Source organism: Cetorhinus maximus, chromosome 11, assembly GCF_964194155.1.
Source record: "Cetorhinus maximus chromosome 11, sCetMax3.hap1.1, whole genome shotgun sequence".
Taxonomy (NCBI): Eukaryota; Metazoa; Chordata; class Chondrichthyes; order Lamniformes; family Cetorhinidae; genus Cetorhinus; species Cetorhinus maximus.
Genome location: NC_135889.1, coordinates 93,702,106 through 93,720,220, shown reverse-complemented (window position 1 = coordinate 93,720,220; position 18,115 = coordinate 93,702,106). Strand labels below are relative to the sequence as shown.

General features: G+C 44.8%; 1 pseudogene; it reads right to left on the bottom strand.

Moving 5' to 3' along the window:
• The window catches only part of LOC144686216 (histamine N-methyltransferase-like), an 80,741-nt pseudogene extending 62,863 nt beyond the window's left edge, over positions 1-17,878 (bottom strand).
• Positions 17,879-18,115: the final 237 nt, after the last annotated feature.

Here is an 18,115-nt window from a genome sequence, read left to right as displayed (position 1 = left end):
CGGTGCACATGGGTGCAGTGCCACAAAAGGTTCAACGTTCTGCTGCGCTCAGCAATGGTGAGTACCGAGTCCGAGTTGGCATGAATCAGTGTGAAGAAGTGTTAAGGGCTGGCCGTCCCCCATGGTGCTCAGGGGTGTTACAGTCTGAGTGCCAATTGTCACTGACACCAGCGCTGGCCAAGGGGGTGAGCCCCGGCTGCTTGGCCTGAGTGCCTTGCGGGCTGAGGGCCACGACTCGGATGTGCCCTGTAAAGTGTCCCAAAGTGGGGGGGGGGGGGGGGTGGAGGTGGAGGTGGGGGTTTGCCAGGCTGCAATGGTGTTGCAGGTAGAGAGTGGACAAATCAATGCTCCCCTTTCATTTCAGGAGGAGAGAATGAGTGAAAGACGATGGCACCATGATGCAGGTCTCCATTGGAGTCTGTCCAGGGAACCATTTCATTTGAACAATGGCCTTACATACACAGTGACAATGTGATGGCTTAAATTAATGACATGTTGTTGCTCTCCCTTAAATTCGCGAGCACGCAGTCGAACACAGGACCCTGAAGAGCCACCTTTGACACCAGAGAACCACAAGTCTTTAGATGCACCTGTGTCACACCCGCTCTCTGCACCAAGCACCAGTGCAGATACCAGTACCTCAGTTGGCATTAGGTCGCCGGCTAGAATGTCGGTGCACAGCAGTGAGGGCACTTCACAATCGCTTGAAGAGCAGGCGGAGGCAGAGAGTGCCCAGGGCGCTGGCAGTCAGAGGACTGCTGGAGACCAGGATGATGTTAATTCAAAGGCAGATGCTGAGCCTCTGGAGTCTTCCATTAGGCGGCAGATCCTCGATTTCCAGTGGGATGTATGGGAGGATCTGGCGGAGATCTATGAGGGTATGCGTGCCATGGACTCTTATGGAGGAGTCCATGCGGAGCCTGAGCACTGCGTTCACCCTCAAGGCTGAGCGCACTGCCTCCTCCATTGAGAGACTGGCAACTCCCATGGAGAGGTAACTCCAGGGTCAGAATCAGGGGTTCCTGGGGTTGCGCTCAGACCTGCAAGCCCTCACACAGGCACTGACCTCAGGTGGTCAGCGCCAATGTGGGAGATGGATGAGGCACCTTGTATCCCAGCTAGGTGCCCGTCCATCAATTGCGAGCCAGGAGGGCCAGAGTGACCTTACGTTGGTGTATGAGCTGCTTCTGCTGCAAAAAAGACTTGGTTCTGAAAGGCAAAAAGACTGCAGACCCTAGGTTTGATGATGCATTGCTCAAGTGCCTTATGGACACAATGGAGGCTCGCCAGGATGTCCTCTACCCCTGTTCTGGCTACAGCAAGGGCAGCAACCTCACTAATCTGGCTTGGGAGGCGGTGGCAGTGGTGTTCAGCACCAATGCCCTGCAAAATTGGACAGCTATCCAGTGCCACATGAGGATGAATGATCTCCCCATTCTGCCAGAGTAAGTCATTCTTCTCAAAACTCTCAACTCACACACTCACAAGCCCATAGCACATCCACAGGGCCCTCACTCACTGCCAGTTCAAAGGACATTACCATTCACTCTCTCACACACACACCTTTATTGTCCTCATTCCATCCATGGGACCACTCACCACCCACACATGCCAAGCATACTTATCATCTGGCCTGGCAGGCGTCCTGCTTACAGTCTCTCCATCTCTAGTTATGCAGGACAAGCCGGCACACAACAAGAGGGAGAGGTCACAGACCAGTGGAGGAATGCCTGAAATAAAGGTCCACATGGACTTTAAAAACACAGCCATCCACCTGGCCGGCGAGGACCTGGACCGGTCCTGTATTGACGGTGAGATCGGTGGTGCTCCACCAAGTAAGGATCCAGCAGTGCAACACCCACAGACAACCATGGTGTAAGTATTGTGTCCTCTTTCACAGGCCACTGCCATGCACTAATTATCTCTCCTTGCTTTCGCGAGCACATCTGCCAATTAAGCCCCAAAGAAACTTTTGAAGAGGAATCTGAAGGCACCTTTCTTGAAAGTCCTATCACATCGCTCACCACACCCTCCACCAGTGTAGAGACACACACCTCAGTGGGATCTAGCTGCAGAGTACCCTTGGGATCACAAGCTGTAAGCATATCTCACTTTCTGATCCACAGCAGGTGGCGGCATAGACGTCACAGGTGTCTGGCACTTGGAGGACTGCTGGAGGCCAGAAATTTGCAGAGTCTGATTCAGGTGACCAGCCTCTGGACTTGGTCACATCACAGTTGCCGCAGTTGCAAAGGCAAGCTCAGGAATATCAGGAAGGGATGTATACTGCACCCCTCAGGTTGCAAGGCATGATGGAGGAGTCCGTCCACCCTCAGGCTGAGGTGATAGTGCCTGTATGCTGTTAGGGGGAAGAAAGTAAATGAGAATTTATGGTAAGGGAGAATTTATTGAAAAGAAATGAATTACTTAAAATCTCCAGGCAACCAGGGCTACCAAGCACATTGGCAGTTAAAGGTTACCAGATGAACCTTGCACAGCCTTAGGGCCTGCAAACAACAGAAAGGCCTTGGGAGCCGGACTGCTGTCAGAGCATTGGCAATAACAACTAAGATTAAGTGTGCTCTTCAACAGATAGGGGAAGAACAGATGGTCCTAGTTTAGATAGAGGGAAGGTCTCTGCCTGGGTGAAAAATAGAGACATACGATGCATGTACCTGTTACCAGAGATGTCTGTGTAAACCTATATGTTGACGAGATCGGAATCTGGAAACTGTTCTTGTATGTGACCAATAATGTATAACTATGTTGAACACTTGTAATTTAGCAGAGTACTGTCTCAAGCTGTATTGAGATGGTTCTCCTCTTGCAATTGCTCAAATAAATGATCGTGACCTGTACCTGAGACTCCTGTGGTCCATTTGTCAAAGTGACCGCAACAATGCCAATGCACCAAAGTCAACACTGGTAGGATGGCGACTGCCATGGAGACCTTGGTCCAGGAGATCATTGCTCCTGCACTGCTGCACGGGCTAAACTCCATTGCTGACACCATAGTTTGCCTGCAACTGTGTATGTGAGAGGGGTGCGGGGCAGCTCGATCTCACTCCAGCTACCACTCCTCCTCAAGCAGTCAGCCAGGGGCCCTTGGGCACCCATAGGAAGGGGGATCAGCAGGTGCACACCCCGGGGCCATCCACCCAGGTGGCTCCAGGAGTGTCCGACCCACCCAAATCCCCTCTTCCTGTAAACCCAGCAGTTCCAGATCCACAGCTCGATGAGGGTGCCACTGCCACACAGCTATGCCCCAAAAGCAGGCCGGGGCCCTCCAAGTCTCGGCCCTCCAGAGAATGCCCATCAAGTTCATCACAGACAGGGCGTAGCAGTCTGCAGGCTGCCTCTACCTCTGCTGTGGATATTGGGGGAGCACCAAGACGTAGTGGCAGGGTTAGGAAGGTTACGATGATGTAACTCTTTCGAGTCAACAACAGTCACAGATTGTAACTCTTTCGAGTACATTCACAGTTCTTGGTTTCCAGGAGTGGGACATGAACCCACAACCTTCTGATTCAAAGGCGAGGGTGCTATGAACTGAGCCACAGCTGACACCATTGCACAGCCTGGGCATGGGTGTTAATCACTTGTACATAATGTTCGCTATTGTCAATAAACTCCCAAGAATGGCTCCCTGCCTATGACCCCTTTGTTCTGATAAGCAGTGTTCGGGTCACTTAGATGTGAAACCTTTCTGCACAAGATAAAGGCAGGTGTCTCAGTCCAGGGCCTCTTGCCTGTGCCTTGTGCTGCCTTCAGACCACAGTGGTGGTCCAGCCTCACACTCCCTGGACTCATTACTGATGGTGCTTGTCATTGCTGTCATCATTCTCTCTGTGTGTTCTCAGCACCTTTAAGGTGGGGTTGGCCCCCATCTCTTCAGCATCTGTGACCAAAGATGCTGTGCTCCTGAAGGGCTCAGGTGCTGAAGGCAGACAAAAGATCAGATACGTTTAGTTTTGTGGCTGTGTCTCTATGATATGATCACAGAGAGAACAAGGCTATGAGTTGTCGCCTAGCTACCACGCAGGAATGCATGAGAAAAGGCAATATCTGGTCAAAAAGACACATTCTGTGGCAATCCAAGGAATCCAGTACTGGCATGGCCAGTTGGTGCAGGGGTCCGGTGGGGTTGTGGTGGAGGGTTGCAGGGGGCGGGAGAAGGTAAGGACGGGGGGTGTTGGTCTGGGTTGGAGGGTAGCAATCACTGGAGTGGGCCTTATTGCTGGTATTCTGTTTTGGACTTCCCTGATAACTGAGAGGAGTGTCTTTTGATGGTCACTCAGTGTTATGATTCGGTGAGAAGTGAACCTGTTGGAAGCTGAGAGTGATGTTGGACTGATTCCTGTAAAATCTACAATTCTGTATATAGTGGATAGTGAAATATAACTGTGATGTGGGATTTTTGGTTGGGTTAAAAAGTAAAAGGGGGATATATTTTCTGTAATTTGGAGGATCAGTTGCCTTCTTAATAGTGTTTAGTCAATGTTCCTTTTAGTTAATTTGTTACAGAAAAAGACTTAAAACTTGAAATCTTGCGTGATCCTTTCAGTCGGGAATTCAAATCTTTTGTTTAAGCTTATCAGTCTCTACAGGGATTGCAACACTTGCTTTTTGATTTTTTTTAGAGTAGAGAGAGGCAGCGGGCAATGGTATTGTGATAGATGTAATTTACCTGAATTTTAAAAAAGGGCCTTTGATAAGGTTACCCCATAATAGACTAATGAACAAGGACAGAGAATATGGAGTCAGGGGACAAGTGGCAATATTGAATGTTAGCTGGCTTCAAGACAGAAAGAAGAGAATGGGAGTAAAAGTTATTTAAAGTGGCAGAAGTTGAGAAGTGGTGCTCCACAAGGAGCAGTGCTGGGACCACAGCAGTTCGTAATTTACATTAATGATTTGAACTTTGAAATGAAAAACACAATTTCTAAATTTGCAGCTGACACCACATTGGAGGGGATACTGCAGAGGACTGCAACAAATTACAGGAGGACAATAATACACTTGCAGAATGGACAAATAATCGGCAAATAAAGTTCAACACAGATAAATGTGAGGTAGTGCATTCTGGTCAGAAAAATATGGAGGTCACTTATTACTTAGAAAGTGCAATTCCATTCTAAATCGGGGAGGGGAACAAAGGGATCTCAGGGTGCAACTAGACCAAGCATTTCAATTTACCACATTTTAATAAGGCCATAAAAAATAGCTAACCAAGCACTCAGCTTTATTTTTAGGAGAGAATTAAAAAGTAGGGAAGATACACTGAACCTTTATTGAAGTTTGGTTAGAATACTGTAGATAATTCTAGTCAGCAAATTATAATAATAATATAGAGACACAAGAGAGGGTGCAGAAAATATTTACAGGAATGAAACCTGAAATGTGTGGCCATACCTATGAGAAAAGGATAAACAGGCTGTGTTCCTTTTCTCTTAAAAACAAGCTGAGGGGTTAACTAATGGGGTCTTTAAAATTATGAAAGGTTTTGATAGAGTGGACACACTTGTGAGGAACAACATAACTAGAGGCCATTAGTATAAGATACTCACTAAGAAATCGAATAGGAAGTTCAGAATAACCTTCTTTATGTAAAGAGTGGTGAGAATGTGAAACGTACCACCACAGAGAGTGGTGGAAGCAAATAATGAACATGCATTTAAGGAGAATCTAGATAAGCATATGAGGTAGAAGGAAATAGAGGGGTATCAGGATAGATTTAGATGAGGGAAATTGGAGGAGGCTTGAATGGAGCATAGACTGCTTGGGCAGAATGGCCTGTGCCTGTGCCATATATTCTATTAATCCAATGTAATCCTATGTAATTTTGCTAAATTGTTTAAAATAGACATCAGGAGAAAATATTTTAGCTTGGTTGAATAGATTGGTCCTTCTCAAAATTGCAATGAGATTCTTGAACATGGGAACTAATGGGCAGATATGCAATTTGCCTTTCTTTCAGTCAAACATAATTCAATCATTTTTCTTTGTATTTGTCATTGATTATTTGCAGTCTGCACTCTTCGAGGAAAACATTATGCAACAATCTCTAAAACCTCATATAAATTTAATTTGTCCTTTGGAATCATTCTAAATCAAACTGGGGTCAATGAACAAGTTGGTGTTAAAAACAGTTTATTTGCTGTTTACATTAGAAAGCATTCACAGTGAGTTTTTCATTTACACCCAACATTTAATTATCCATTTCCATGTTCTTAAGTAGTTGACTAACTAATGGGTTTCTGCTGAGCTAAGCAGCTTCTATGTTTTGCCTTTTGCATTCAGTCTCATGTAATGTTTAAAGAAATTTCAAACACTTAAGAATACACAGATTGATATTTCATCGCACTAGCTTTAATGTAAATCATAAAAAATAGTCATTTTTAATTTGAAATATCAACTGAAGCACATGTTTAGAAATAATCATGTTAAACACAACTTGCAAGAAAATAATTTTTTTTTTGTTTAAATCTGAGTTAAAAACATTCATTGAATGAGGTAGTTCAGCAGTTATTTAGAATAAAACAGATTCAAAGTTCATGGGATTTGAGATGGCATCATTGCGCTGATATGATTCTAGCCATCAACTGTACCTGTAACATGGTAATATTAAATCTGCAGATAGTTGACTTAGCTTCAGTCTTTCCTTGCCAGAAATGTTGGTGCCAGTGCAACTCAAAAGAGACATGCTTATATCCCAAAAGGGGGATCAATTCTGGGGTCACTTATGGTTTTTGAGAACTGACAAGAACAAGTTTGAGCCTTCGCTAACTGCAGAGCAGGTACCAGGAAATCCTCAGTAGCATCAATATATAACTAGTGGAACTCACTTTAAAATGTGAGTAGATTTCCATCGTCTTCCTTGCCACCACAAGATGCAAACCAAGCTCAGTGAACATTGGTTCCAGCAGCTGGGGGTACAGGTGGCTGAATTTTCTCACAAGGTAAATAGTCCCAATGCCAAGATGAAAGATGGAACCAACTCTGCACAAGTGGGTGGCTGGACTCTTGGCAGCAATTTAGCGGTGGCAGCCAATTAAGAGGCTGCCACCTGCACCACTGTCCAACTGGGGACAGCAGCCAACCTCCCAGTGTGATATCTTTGCAGGACAAAACCACTGGTGCATAAAAGGGGAGTTCCAATAATCTACTAAACTGGCTTATTCCAGTTTGACTTATATAGATACATACATACATACACAAATGGGCACAAAGAGGGTGATATCACACTCCTCCCGCCTTAATGAAAAAGTTCCACAAAGTTCAAATTCCATACAACTTACATATATTTCTTGTTTTTCATTTATATACAACGTTAAATTAACCATTGGTTTCCTATTCTTAAGAGAATGCAGCCTTTCTTGACCCAAACTTCCCCAACTTGGGGAAAGACTTTGACCCACCTTGGTGTGAGTCGTAGGAGAAGTTTTCCCCAACAACAACTGATTGTTCCCTTGACTTCCAATTGAAATTTCCACTTTATCATACATGTCAGTCTGTGTCTGATTCATATCTGAACTGATCTCATGCAAAACTTATATTGAACTATTGGTAGTCTACTTGTATCCCAACCATCCAATTAAGCAGTCTCATTTGATTCTTCCCAACTTCCTTCTTCTTCATGAACTTCTGAAAAACATGATCTATATGTACAAACCTAACCTTTCCACTACCAAACTTCTTGACCAAATATGTGCAGGGACCACGTATTTTCACAACTCTTCCTGGTAGCCATTTCAACCACTTGTGATGATAATCTTTATCAAGACCGGTCCCTGGGCGAGGTACCCCAATTTGTTATGCTCCCAGGTGAAGAGAGATGAACTGGCTCCCATTCTTTATTCAACCCCCTCGACTGGTCACAACAAGCTTTAAAAGCTTAAAAAGGATCCTTTCCCTTGTAGATACCTTTTCCCAGTCCAAATGTATTTATGTTTTAAATTTAACCAGGCTTTCTTGAGTTAAAGAAAGAGCGAATTCATTAGTTACTAAAACATGAGAAAAAATAATAAAAACACAATACACATACACACAGATTAGAAATTAGAAAATTGAGTCCAAAGATAAAAGTTAAAATAGATATACAAATCGGTCCTTTGGCTTGTCCATGAGAAGTAGATGGTGAAACATTGTGGCCGTTAAGTTGGGGTGATTCTGGTAGTGCTGACTTTGGCAGTTGAGTAGTTGGTTTTGGAGATTCTTGGTTCTGCAGGTTAGCTGAAAGGAGTTGTCCTGGTTCCTTTTTGACTATTGCTTTGCTGACTGGTGACTTGCTTCCTGCAATGAGAGAGGGAGGACTTATTTACCTGAAAGCGCAGGGAATGCCCAATTGGTGTTCTTCAGCAGTGACCTTCACAACACACACACACCAGAACAGAACACCAGACTAGCACCAGAACTAAGGTTGAAGCTGGCTTTTTAAAATTCCCTTTCCCTATGTATTCCTGGAAGGTAAGAATCAACCATGTATTTCGCTCAAATCTGTTCTCTTTTCAACTCAATTCATGTTCACAGCCTAGGATATAACTGAACATGAGGTGGTTTCGGCTGAGATGGTAATCATTTTCCATTATCTCTACAACCACAGGAGATTACAGAACAGTTTGCATTGTATGTTTTCCTTTGAAGAGCCTCTGTCTGAAGTAGGCTGTGTTACACCTTTTAGGTGCGACACTTCATTCTCTCTGAACTAGTTAATCAAGTAATTCACATAGGAATTTTTCAGCAAGTGGTTACCTTACAGTCTCAGCCAACTTTTGTTTGTATGTCCTTTTTTTAAAAAACACATGTCTTACTTAAAAGTTCAATATGTCCATGAGTAATTCAGGGATAGGATCCGTGGCCATGATATCTTTCACCTTAACCTTTTGGTCCACCTTCAGGCTTCTTTCTCTCACTCCGCCCCTATCATGACCCTCTTTCTTCCTAGATTGTTTTTCTTCTACTGACTGTGCTAAATGTGGCTTCAGCAAAAATGTAAACCTTATTCTAAGCTGTCTCCTAAGAAACAATTTAGCTGGTGTGCTGTCGGGAGTAGTGTGAGGTGTGTTATGATAAATAAACTAAAAATTTTGCTAGTTTGTTAATCAATGACATCTGACATTTCTTCCAATTTGTGCCTGACATTTTCTTGACAAGAGCATACTTAATGATTTGTACTGTGTGCTTTGCTGCTCTCTTTTGAATCAGGATGACACTCTAATGTGTTTTACCTCATACATTCTCTTGAATTTTACAAATTCGTCTGAACAAAACTGAGATTCATGGTCAGACACAATTTCCTCTGAGAAGCCATAAGCAGCAAACAAACTATGCAAAATATCTAGAGTTTTGTTAGTTGCTGTCTGATTCATTGGAAACCTCTCAATCCAGTTTGAATGGCTATCACAATGAATAGTTGCTGCCCTTCAAATTCTGAAAAATCTATGTGCAGCCTCTGCCATCCTCCAGCTGTCTATTTCCATGGTTGCAAAGGAACCAATGGCAGCTTCTTTTTTTACTGCTTGACGTACTCTACACTGTTTCACTATGTCTTCTATGTCCTTATCTAACTCTGGCCACCAAAGATAACTTCTCGTAGACTCTTTGTCAAATTCATCTCTAAGTGTTGATCATATAAATCACAAAGCAACTGCGATCTCTACCCTTCAGGAATTACCACCCTGACTCCCCAGACAACACAACCTTTATCAACTGACAACTTGACCTTCCGAATAAAAATAGCCTGATTTCTAAATCTAGTATCTGTGCTGACCACCCATTTGCGATATAGTCATACACCCTTGCCAATACAAGGTCCCTGCGAGTCATTCTACGAATGTCATCTGCTATGTCCTGCTTCCTTGTTGGGCTCTACCTCTGAGGGGTATGTTAATCTAGACAATACGTTGGCATTACAGTGATCTTCCGATCATCTGTACTTAATGTCATACTGATAAGGAGGCAAAATCAAAGCCCATCTCTACATTTGGGCTGTAGCTAAAATGGGTATTAGAGACTTTGGATTCAAAATAGCGGATAGTGGCTTATGATCAGTTTCAACAGTGAAACTACAATCATACAAGTATTTATGAAATCTTCTTACTCCAAAGATCAAAGACAATGTTTCACGTTCTATCTGAGCATAATTTTGTTCACTGGCACTGCGGGTGTGTGAGCCAAATGCAATCAGTCTCACCTCACCATTATCTATCACATGAGAGATCACAGCACCTGTTCCATATGGAGAGGCATCACATGCTAACTTGGACTGATCCTTGTCCAATTTCACAGGATACCCTTACTCAAGAGTTCATTCAATGGATGCAATAAAGTTGCCAAATTTGGTATGAATTTACCATTGTAATTCACTAGGCCCAAACAAGGTATGAGCTCCAGGTGTGGTGCATTTTTTATTGCTTGAACTTTACTCTTGGTAGGACGTAACACATCTTTGCCTACCCTGTGACCAAAATACTCTACAGAGTTTTGAAACATTTTGCATTTGTGCGCCTTCACCCAGACTCCATGCTTTTCCAAATTTTGGAGCAACTTTTTGAGCCTGTCACCATAGGTCTGCTCTCTCAGACACCCAATAATACCTGTTGATACAGCCATCTTGAAAGGTCAGTCCTTACACACAACCTTTTCTCTAAGACTGGACCTATTTCTCAGCAAAGGAAAGCTCACAGTTCCTCAGTTGGTTTGCTAGGGGCTTCTCAAAACCAAATTTATTCAATTAGGGAAATCCACAATTCCATCCTTATCACCAGATTATGGTTTCTTTGCAGGACAAAAACACTGGTGCATATACATGGAGTTAAACTATCCAACTAAACTGGTTTATTCCAGTTTGACTCATGTACATACATACACAAATGGGCACAAGAGGGTGCTATTACACCAGGCCAATCAGAAGGCTGGAAGCTTGACAGCCTCCACAGTGCCACAAATAGAGATGACCACTGCTGAGGCTGCACGAAGGACAGTGAGTCTCTAAGCTGAGGCGCCCTCTGAAGGTAAGTTTTTTTTATTTATGATTCAGGCAGGTAGGCAGGCCCCAGTGACTGGGAGTGCACCTTGCAGCATTGGTGATGTAGGCATGGAGGCAGCCATCACCGCTGGGGACTACTCCACGGGCCAGAGTGTTAGCCTGGGCCTCTGGATTACTCATTCCATGACGTTACCACCATAACACCATCACCTTCTGCTGTAGCTTCACAGGAATTGCAGCAGAATCCCTGTTTACATGAGCAAATTGTGGTTCTGCCTCACTTCTTACAAAGTTACACTTGGAGAACAGAAGTAATGCCAAGGAAATGGATTTTGATATTGCTGTTTTTTTATGAAAAGACAAGGCAGATCAAAGTACTATTTTCCCTTTTCCAGCATGTTTCTGAAAACATATTTTCAAGCTAAAACTGGCATCCCCAGGTATTGGTATGAAACAATATTAGGAACAGAAATACTTTCCAATCATTACCTTTGAGAATGATCATGAAGGACTGGATTTTGGGATAATAGTGGGCAAATGGTTTACACCAGCAGGTAGTGATCGAGTACGTTGCTTTGTCCTGGATGGTGTTGAGCTTCTTGATTGTTGTTGGAGCTGCATCAGGAAATTGCAGAGTCTTCCATCATACTACTGACTTGTGACTTTAGATGGCGGACAAGTTTCGAGAGTCGGAGATGAGTTATTCATCACAAAATTCACACCCTCTCATTTGTTCATATTTATGTGGCTGCTTCAGTTAAGTTTCTGGTAGTCCCCAGAATGTTGATGATAGGGGATTTAGTGATAGTAATGTCATTTGAACACCAAGGGGAGTTGGTTAGATTTTCTCTTGATAGAGGTGATCATTGCCTAGTACTTGTGTGGTGCAATGTTACCTGCCACTTATCAGTGGTTCAGGAAGGCAGCTCACCACCACCTTCTCAAGGGTAATTAGGGATGGGCAATAAATGCTGCCCTAGCTAGTGACGCCCACATCCCATAAATGAATTTTTAAAAAAGCACAAGCCTAAATCTTGACAAGGTCTTGCTGCTTATGGACACTGACTGCTTCAGTTTCTGAGGAGTCACGAATGGTGTTGTACATAGTGTACTCATCAGCAAACAACCTTACTTCTAACCTCATGATGGAGGGAAGGTGGGAATTGATGAAGCAGCTGAAGTTGGTTGTGTCGAGGACACTACCCTGAGGAACTGCTGAAGCTACATCCTGTTGCTGAGATGATTAAACTCCAACAACTACAATCATTTTTTTTGTGTTGGATATGACTCCAATCAGAGGAGAGTTTTCCCGCTTATTCTCATTGACTACATTCAGGGATTGGCACCTACATATGTCATGCAATTCACCTTTCCTGCCCTTATTAAACCATTAAGCCTTTTGTGGCTTCGCAGTCAGCAGTGAGGGACCACACTCCTGCTATTCACAATCTCACCGGCCATCAGCCATGACTGTTTAGTTTAGGTGGGTGGCCTCTTTCTCACATCTGTGGGAAAGTTCCCTTTTGTCCTTCACCACTGCAAGCATGAGCTCCAGGGAAGAGTGTGGAAGAGGGTGGGAGGAGGGTGGGAGAGGGGTAACAGCATTCCCATGTCTTCCTGCCGCCCTTCAACTTTATTCTGCCTTCAGCAGCAGTGTTTTTGTGCCAATACACATTGAGGGAAGTTTTGAAAAAGTGCAAAGGTAGCAGTGTTAATTTGAATCTTTAATCTAGTGTGCAATTTCAGCAATATCTGCTTAGAACACGAAATTGAGTTTCTTCATTTTGTCATGTATATGTAATATTTATTCAGGACTTTAAAATGCCTATGAATAACTTTTAACAGTTTTTATCAAGTGTTGGGCCTGAATTTTTCGATTGGTGCAGTTGTGGTCTCTCTTCCCACCATCTGAAGGGTCAGTGGGGACACACCGCCGCCGACTCCGGGTGCCTCGCAGCCATTTCACGCTCGAATGAGCATTCAGTGGCTGCAGGGAGGACTTCCACCCCTCACTCTGAAGGAAGTCCCGCCTTAGAGAGCTGCTGGCCAATCTGATTGGTCGGCAGCTTTCCAGTCTCTGCAGCGACAGTGCTGCAGTGGACAGAAGAAGAAATGCAGGAGGAAGCCTGAGACTACATCTGGGCACCAGAGACCCAGGGAGTTCAAGGGGTCTCTAGGCAGGGACAGTAGGGAAAGCCTGGGGGTGGCGGTGGTGGGGGGAGCCGGTAGGGCAGTATGAGAAGGGGCAATTGAGGTCTTGGAGGAGATACAGTTTGGTAAGGAGGCCACTGGACCTTATGGGATGGGCACCTAACTTCAGAAGGGGACTTCCTCCTTCTTGCCCAAGATGTAACTCTTGTTGATTTTCGGCCTTCCCCCATGCAACTTCAATCCTCCCACCAGAATAAAAATTGAGGACAGGCAGGAAATGGCCCTCTCGTGGCAAAAAATTGTTACTCAAGGATCTCAATTGGAGCAAGGACAGGCTTCCCGTCCGAGACCTTGCCCACTCCAGCGTAAAATCACTGTGTGGTCGCGGCGGGCGGGAATTCCATTCCTTCAATTTCACGTTTCCAGCCCGCCTAAAAACCAACTAGTGTGGGAGCATAAAATCCCTGCTTTGATTTCATTTACAGGGTAACTTTAGCAAAAGAAGTGTAAGTTAGTAATTTGAGTCACAAAACCCAAAGTTAAATATCAGCTTGAAGTCAATGGTAGGCAATGCTAGTTTTTAAACTACAACCTTTATCCTATGTTCCATTTGTATCTTTCTGATTATTCTAACAGTGCGGCAAATTGGAAATGCAATATTCTAGTGTTAGCTACGGGGTAACATAGAGAGGACCCATCAACATACAATACTCAATCATTTTTAAAAATTTATATTAGCAAATGCGTATTTGATTAAATACCCTGTGTAAGATGATAAAATACATCTATCATGAATACAAAACTTAATCATTAGATACAACAATGGACACTGCAGGACCTACCTGAACCAGTTCCTATCCCCAGGACATTAAGACTGGAGCCTCCTTTTTTCCCCAATGCTGCAAAGTAAGAAAAGTTTTATTTTGAACTGACCGGAACCAACCTACAATGACATTTGTCACAAACGGCTTCTCTAACCCACAGCTGTGTAGATCTTAATGTTAACATACAAAAACCTAGTAGTTCATTTGAACTTCTGAAAAGCAACCGTTATCAAAATATTTGAATTATGTTAACAAATATTCAAGAAGAAAAATGCCTAGGTTTTGCAACAGTAATGAAGGCAAAACTCAGAGCATTTGCTGCCAATACGTCTCTGAAACTGGCAGCAACTCCTGGAGTTCACACGTGCGCAGTTAAACACAGGAATCTTAAAGCTCCTGTCAGTAATTCTGAGCTTCTCCAGAGGATCTGCTGTTGAGATCGCTCCAGATTGCAATCAATTGGAAATCATTGAACTGATAGGAACTTCCATTCCCGCATTCTTAGTGTGGCAGACAAACCCTTGAAAATGTTGCACCTTGTTGAATGAGATGAATAGAACAATGTGATTGGTTTGATGACATCACTGCTACTGAATGCTTGAAGATCCCCTTAACTTGGCGCCAGATTAAAATTCACTTCAAGAAATAGGAAATTCACACCACAGAGATTACTAGGCCGTTATGGGTAGATTTCTTTGAGGTCATTAACTAGCACCATAGCTTCACTGTTGACTGCAAAAAAACAGCCAAAGAATGTAATAAATGGAGAGGTTGCAGTAATGTCTATCCAAACAGCTTGCTTTATCTAATTTTTTGTTAACAGTTTGGGTAGACACTTTACCAGGCTAAGGTCTTCAGTAAACTTCCCTCCTCTGTCCCCTCTCTCTAGAGCTGCATGTTTCTGGTCTTTACCTGTTCCTCCTCCTCCTCCTGTCCCAGTGGCACAGCAGTTACCAAAACCAAAATGCCATTGTGATTTTTGATGGAAGTCCTTGGTTAAAATCCCATTGTTGACTCACCCAGATATCTTGGTGGAAAGTTTAATTTCAGTTCAAACAGCCAGTGCAAAAATATGAAAGCAGCGCACTATCAGTCAAAATGAACAAACCAATGATTTACTTGAAAGCAGATGATGATCCCTTAAAATGGTACCTTCCAAGCAATTGAAACACACAAATTGAGTCTGTTGTAGAGCTGATAAATAACATGCTGAAGTTCGTGAAAATTGCATTTGAGATTAAATTTTGTTTGATAATGCACCTCTGAAGCACCTGGGAATGTTTATTTAGGTTTAAATGAGCTATTAAAAATACAATTGTTATTGTTGTTGCATGAGTGCTGCTCTGTTGGAGGTAATGTCTTTTTGATAAGATGTTAAGCCAAAGCCGTGACTGCCTTCTCAGGACTTACAAAATCCAATTGGCTGAAAAACAACAGGAGTTCATTCAGTGTCCTGGTCAATATTTAAATCTCATCCAACATCATCAAGATCACATCCAGGTAAAAATTTGTGAGCATTGTCCACCTTTTGACTCTGTTGAATAATGATTAATTATATCAATGGGACTGCCTGCGCACAACCTGTGCGGGCACTGATCCCACTGCTAAACTCATGGTAATTAGCTGCAGTCCATGTGGGACCATAGGTATTTCTCTCCATTAGAGAGAGGCAATTGGTTCCATAGCTTAAGGACGGAATCGTCCGTCCCCATTGGCTGCAGGTATCATGGTGGGCAAGGGGGGAACAATGTGACAGGAAGGCCAAAAACTGGTTTCACATCGTCGTGAAACCAGTTAGCAATGGCCCGCTCTGCCCATCAATGGCAGGCTGCCTTTCCTGCCGTCCAACGTCGGTCATATAATTTCAATGCATTTGCATCTCATCATATTGCCTGCCTGCCAGAATCATTTCCCCATGTCAAATTTACCCCCCACATCGGCATGACTCAGGGCAACGTGATTCACAACAGCACTTAGAAGGCATTTGCAAGTTGGTTGGGCCTCAGATCAGCTCTCACTGTATGGGTGGACACCCCATGCCAGTGGCTCTGTAGGTCACAATGACCCTCAACTTCTATGCCTCTGGCTCTTTCCAGGGGTCAGTGGGGTATCTTTGTGGAGTCTCCCAATCAGCTGTCCACACTTGCGTCAAGCTGGTGACAGAAACTCTGTTCAAGAGGGTATTGACATTTATTCATTTCCGTATGAATGAGGCCAGCCAGGCTGAGTGAGCCAGAGGCTTTGCAGCAATTGCTGGGTTCCCTCGCATTCAGGGTGCAATCAACTGCACACATGTGGCCATCAAGGCGCCAGCAGGTCAGCCGGGTGCCTTCATCAACAGGAACGTTCAGATAGTTTGTAACCACAAGGCACAGGTTCTGCAAGTCTGTGCAACGTACCTTGGCAGCTCCAAGAACGCTTATATCCTCAGACACTCCCAGGTGTCAAGGTTATTCAGTGCTCCAGCCCGAATGAATGGATGGCTGTTGGGTGACAAGGGCTATCCGTTGAAAAGGTGGCTTATGACACCTCTCCGCCACCTAAGAACAGTGGCAAAGCAGCATTATAATAGGAGTAGTCATACCTCCACAAAAGCAGTGATAAAGAGGACCATAGGTCTTCTGAAGATACGCTTCTGATGCCTGGAACGTTCAGGGGGAGCACTACAATATCCCTTGGAGCGGGTGTCACTGATAGTGGTTGCATGCTGCGCTCTCCACAATCTGGCACTGGCAACGGGGGACCCATTGGAGGAAAAGGATCTTGAGGCAGTTCCACAGGCCATAGAGGATGAGTCCAGTAGTGAGTCAGAAGAGGAGCATGGTGAGTAGAACGCTGAGGGTATGCCACGGTCACTGGCAGAGGGGCGGAGGAGCTGCTGCCATCATTTAGAGCACCCTGAGAGACAACATGCAGCTCGTGTGCCAACGTGAGGCCACTCTGCTGCTCCCTGCTCGCTATTGGTGGATGGGCACCTAGCTGGAATAACTGGGTGCCTCATCCATCTCCCACACTGGCACTGACCACCTGAGGTCATTGCCTGTGTGAGGGCTTGCAGGTCCGAGTGCAACCCCAGGAACCCCTCATTCTGTCCCTGGAGCTGCTTCTCCATGAGAGTCACCACTCTCTCAATGGAGGAGATAGTGCACTTAGCCATGAGGGTCAATGCAGTGCTAATGCTCCACATGGACTCCTCCACATCAGGGGCCATGGCATGCATACCCTCATGAATCTCCGCCAGGTCCTCCTGTACATCCCACTGAACATTCAGCATTGGCCGCCTAATGGATTATTTCAGAGGCTCAGCATCTGCCTGCGACTCAGCATCGTCCTGGTCTCCAACAGTCCTCTGACTGCTGGTATCCAGGGCACTTTCTGCCTCCGCCTGCACCTCAAGCAAGTGTGAAGTGCCCTCACTGCTGTGCACCAACATTCTAGCTGAAGATCTAACATCCATCGAGGTGCTGGTATCTGCGTTGGTGCTTGGTGCAGAGAGCGAGTGTGAAGCAGGTGCAGCTGAAGCCCGGCGGTCCTCTGGCGTCAGGGGTGGCTCTTCGGGGTCCTGCGAACGAGTCCCTGCTGGTGAATCTAGTGGAGAGCAGCGACATGTCATTAGTTTAAGTCACCACACTGTCACTATGCATGCCAGGCACCCTGGTGACACAATGGAGATCTGCATCATGGTGCCATCGTCTTTCAATGATCAATGGGGACTCCAGTTTTGAGGGTCTCATCAATTAAGAGACTACATAACAATGTTTGCACAATCCGACACTCTTACCTCTGTGCACTGCACTCTTACCTTTATCTGGCACAACGACCGACTGAACGAGATGCGTGGTGGCTCTCCACCAATCTGATTAATATTAGGAGATTTGGGGACCTCTGCCTGTCCTTGACCGCACAATGTGGTCATGACTCGTCTTTCCTGAAAGGACAGAGGAGCATTCATTAGCCCACTTTCTACCTGCAGCACCATTGCAGCCTGGCCAACCACACCTGAGGAACACCTTGCAGGGGACATCCTAGTCATGGCCCTCAAACCGCAAGGCACTCAGTCCAAGCAACCAGGGCTCACCCCCTTGGCCAGCTCTGACGTCATTGACAGTTGGCACTCAGGCTCTAACACCCCTGAGCTCCATGAGGGGATGGC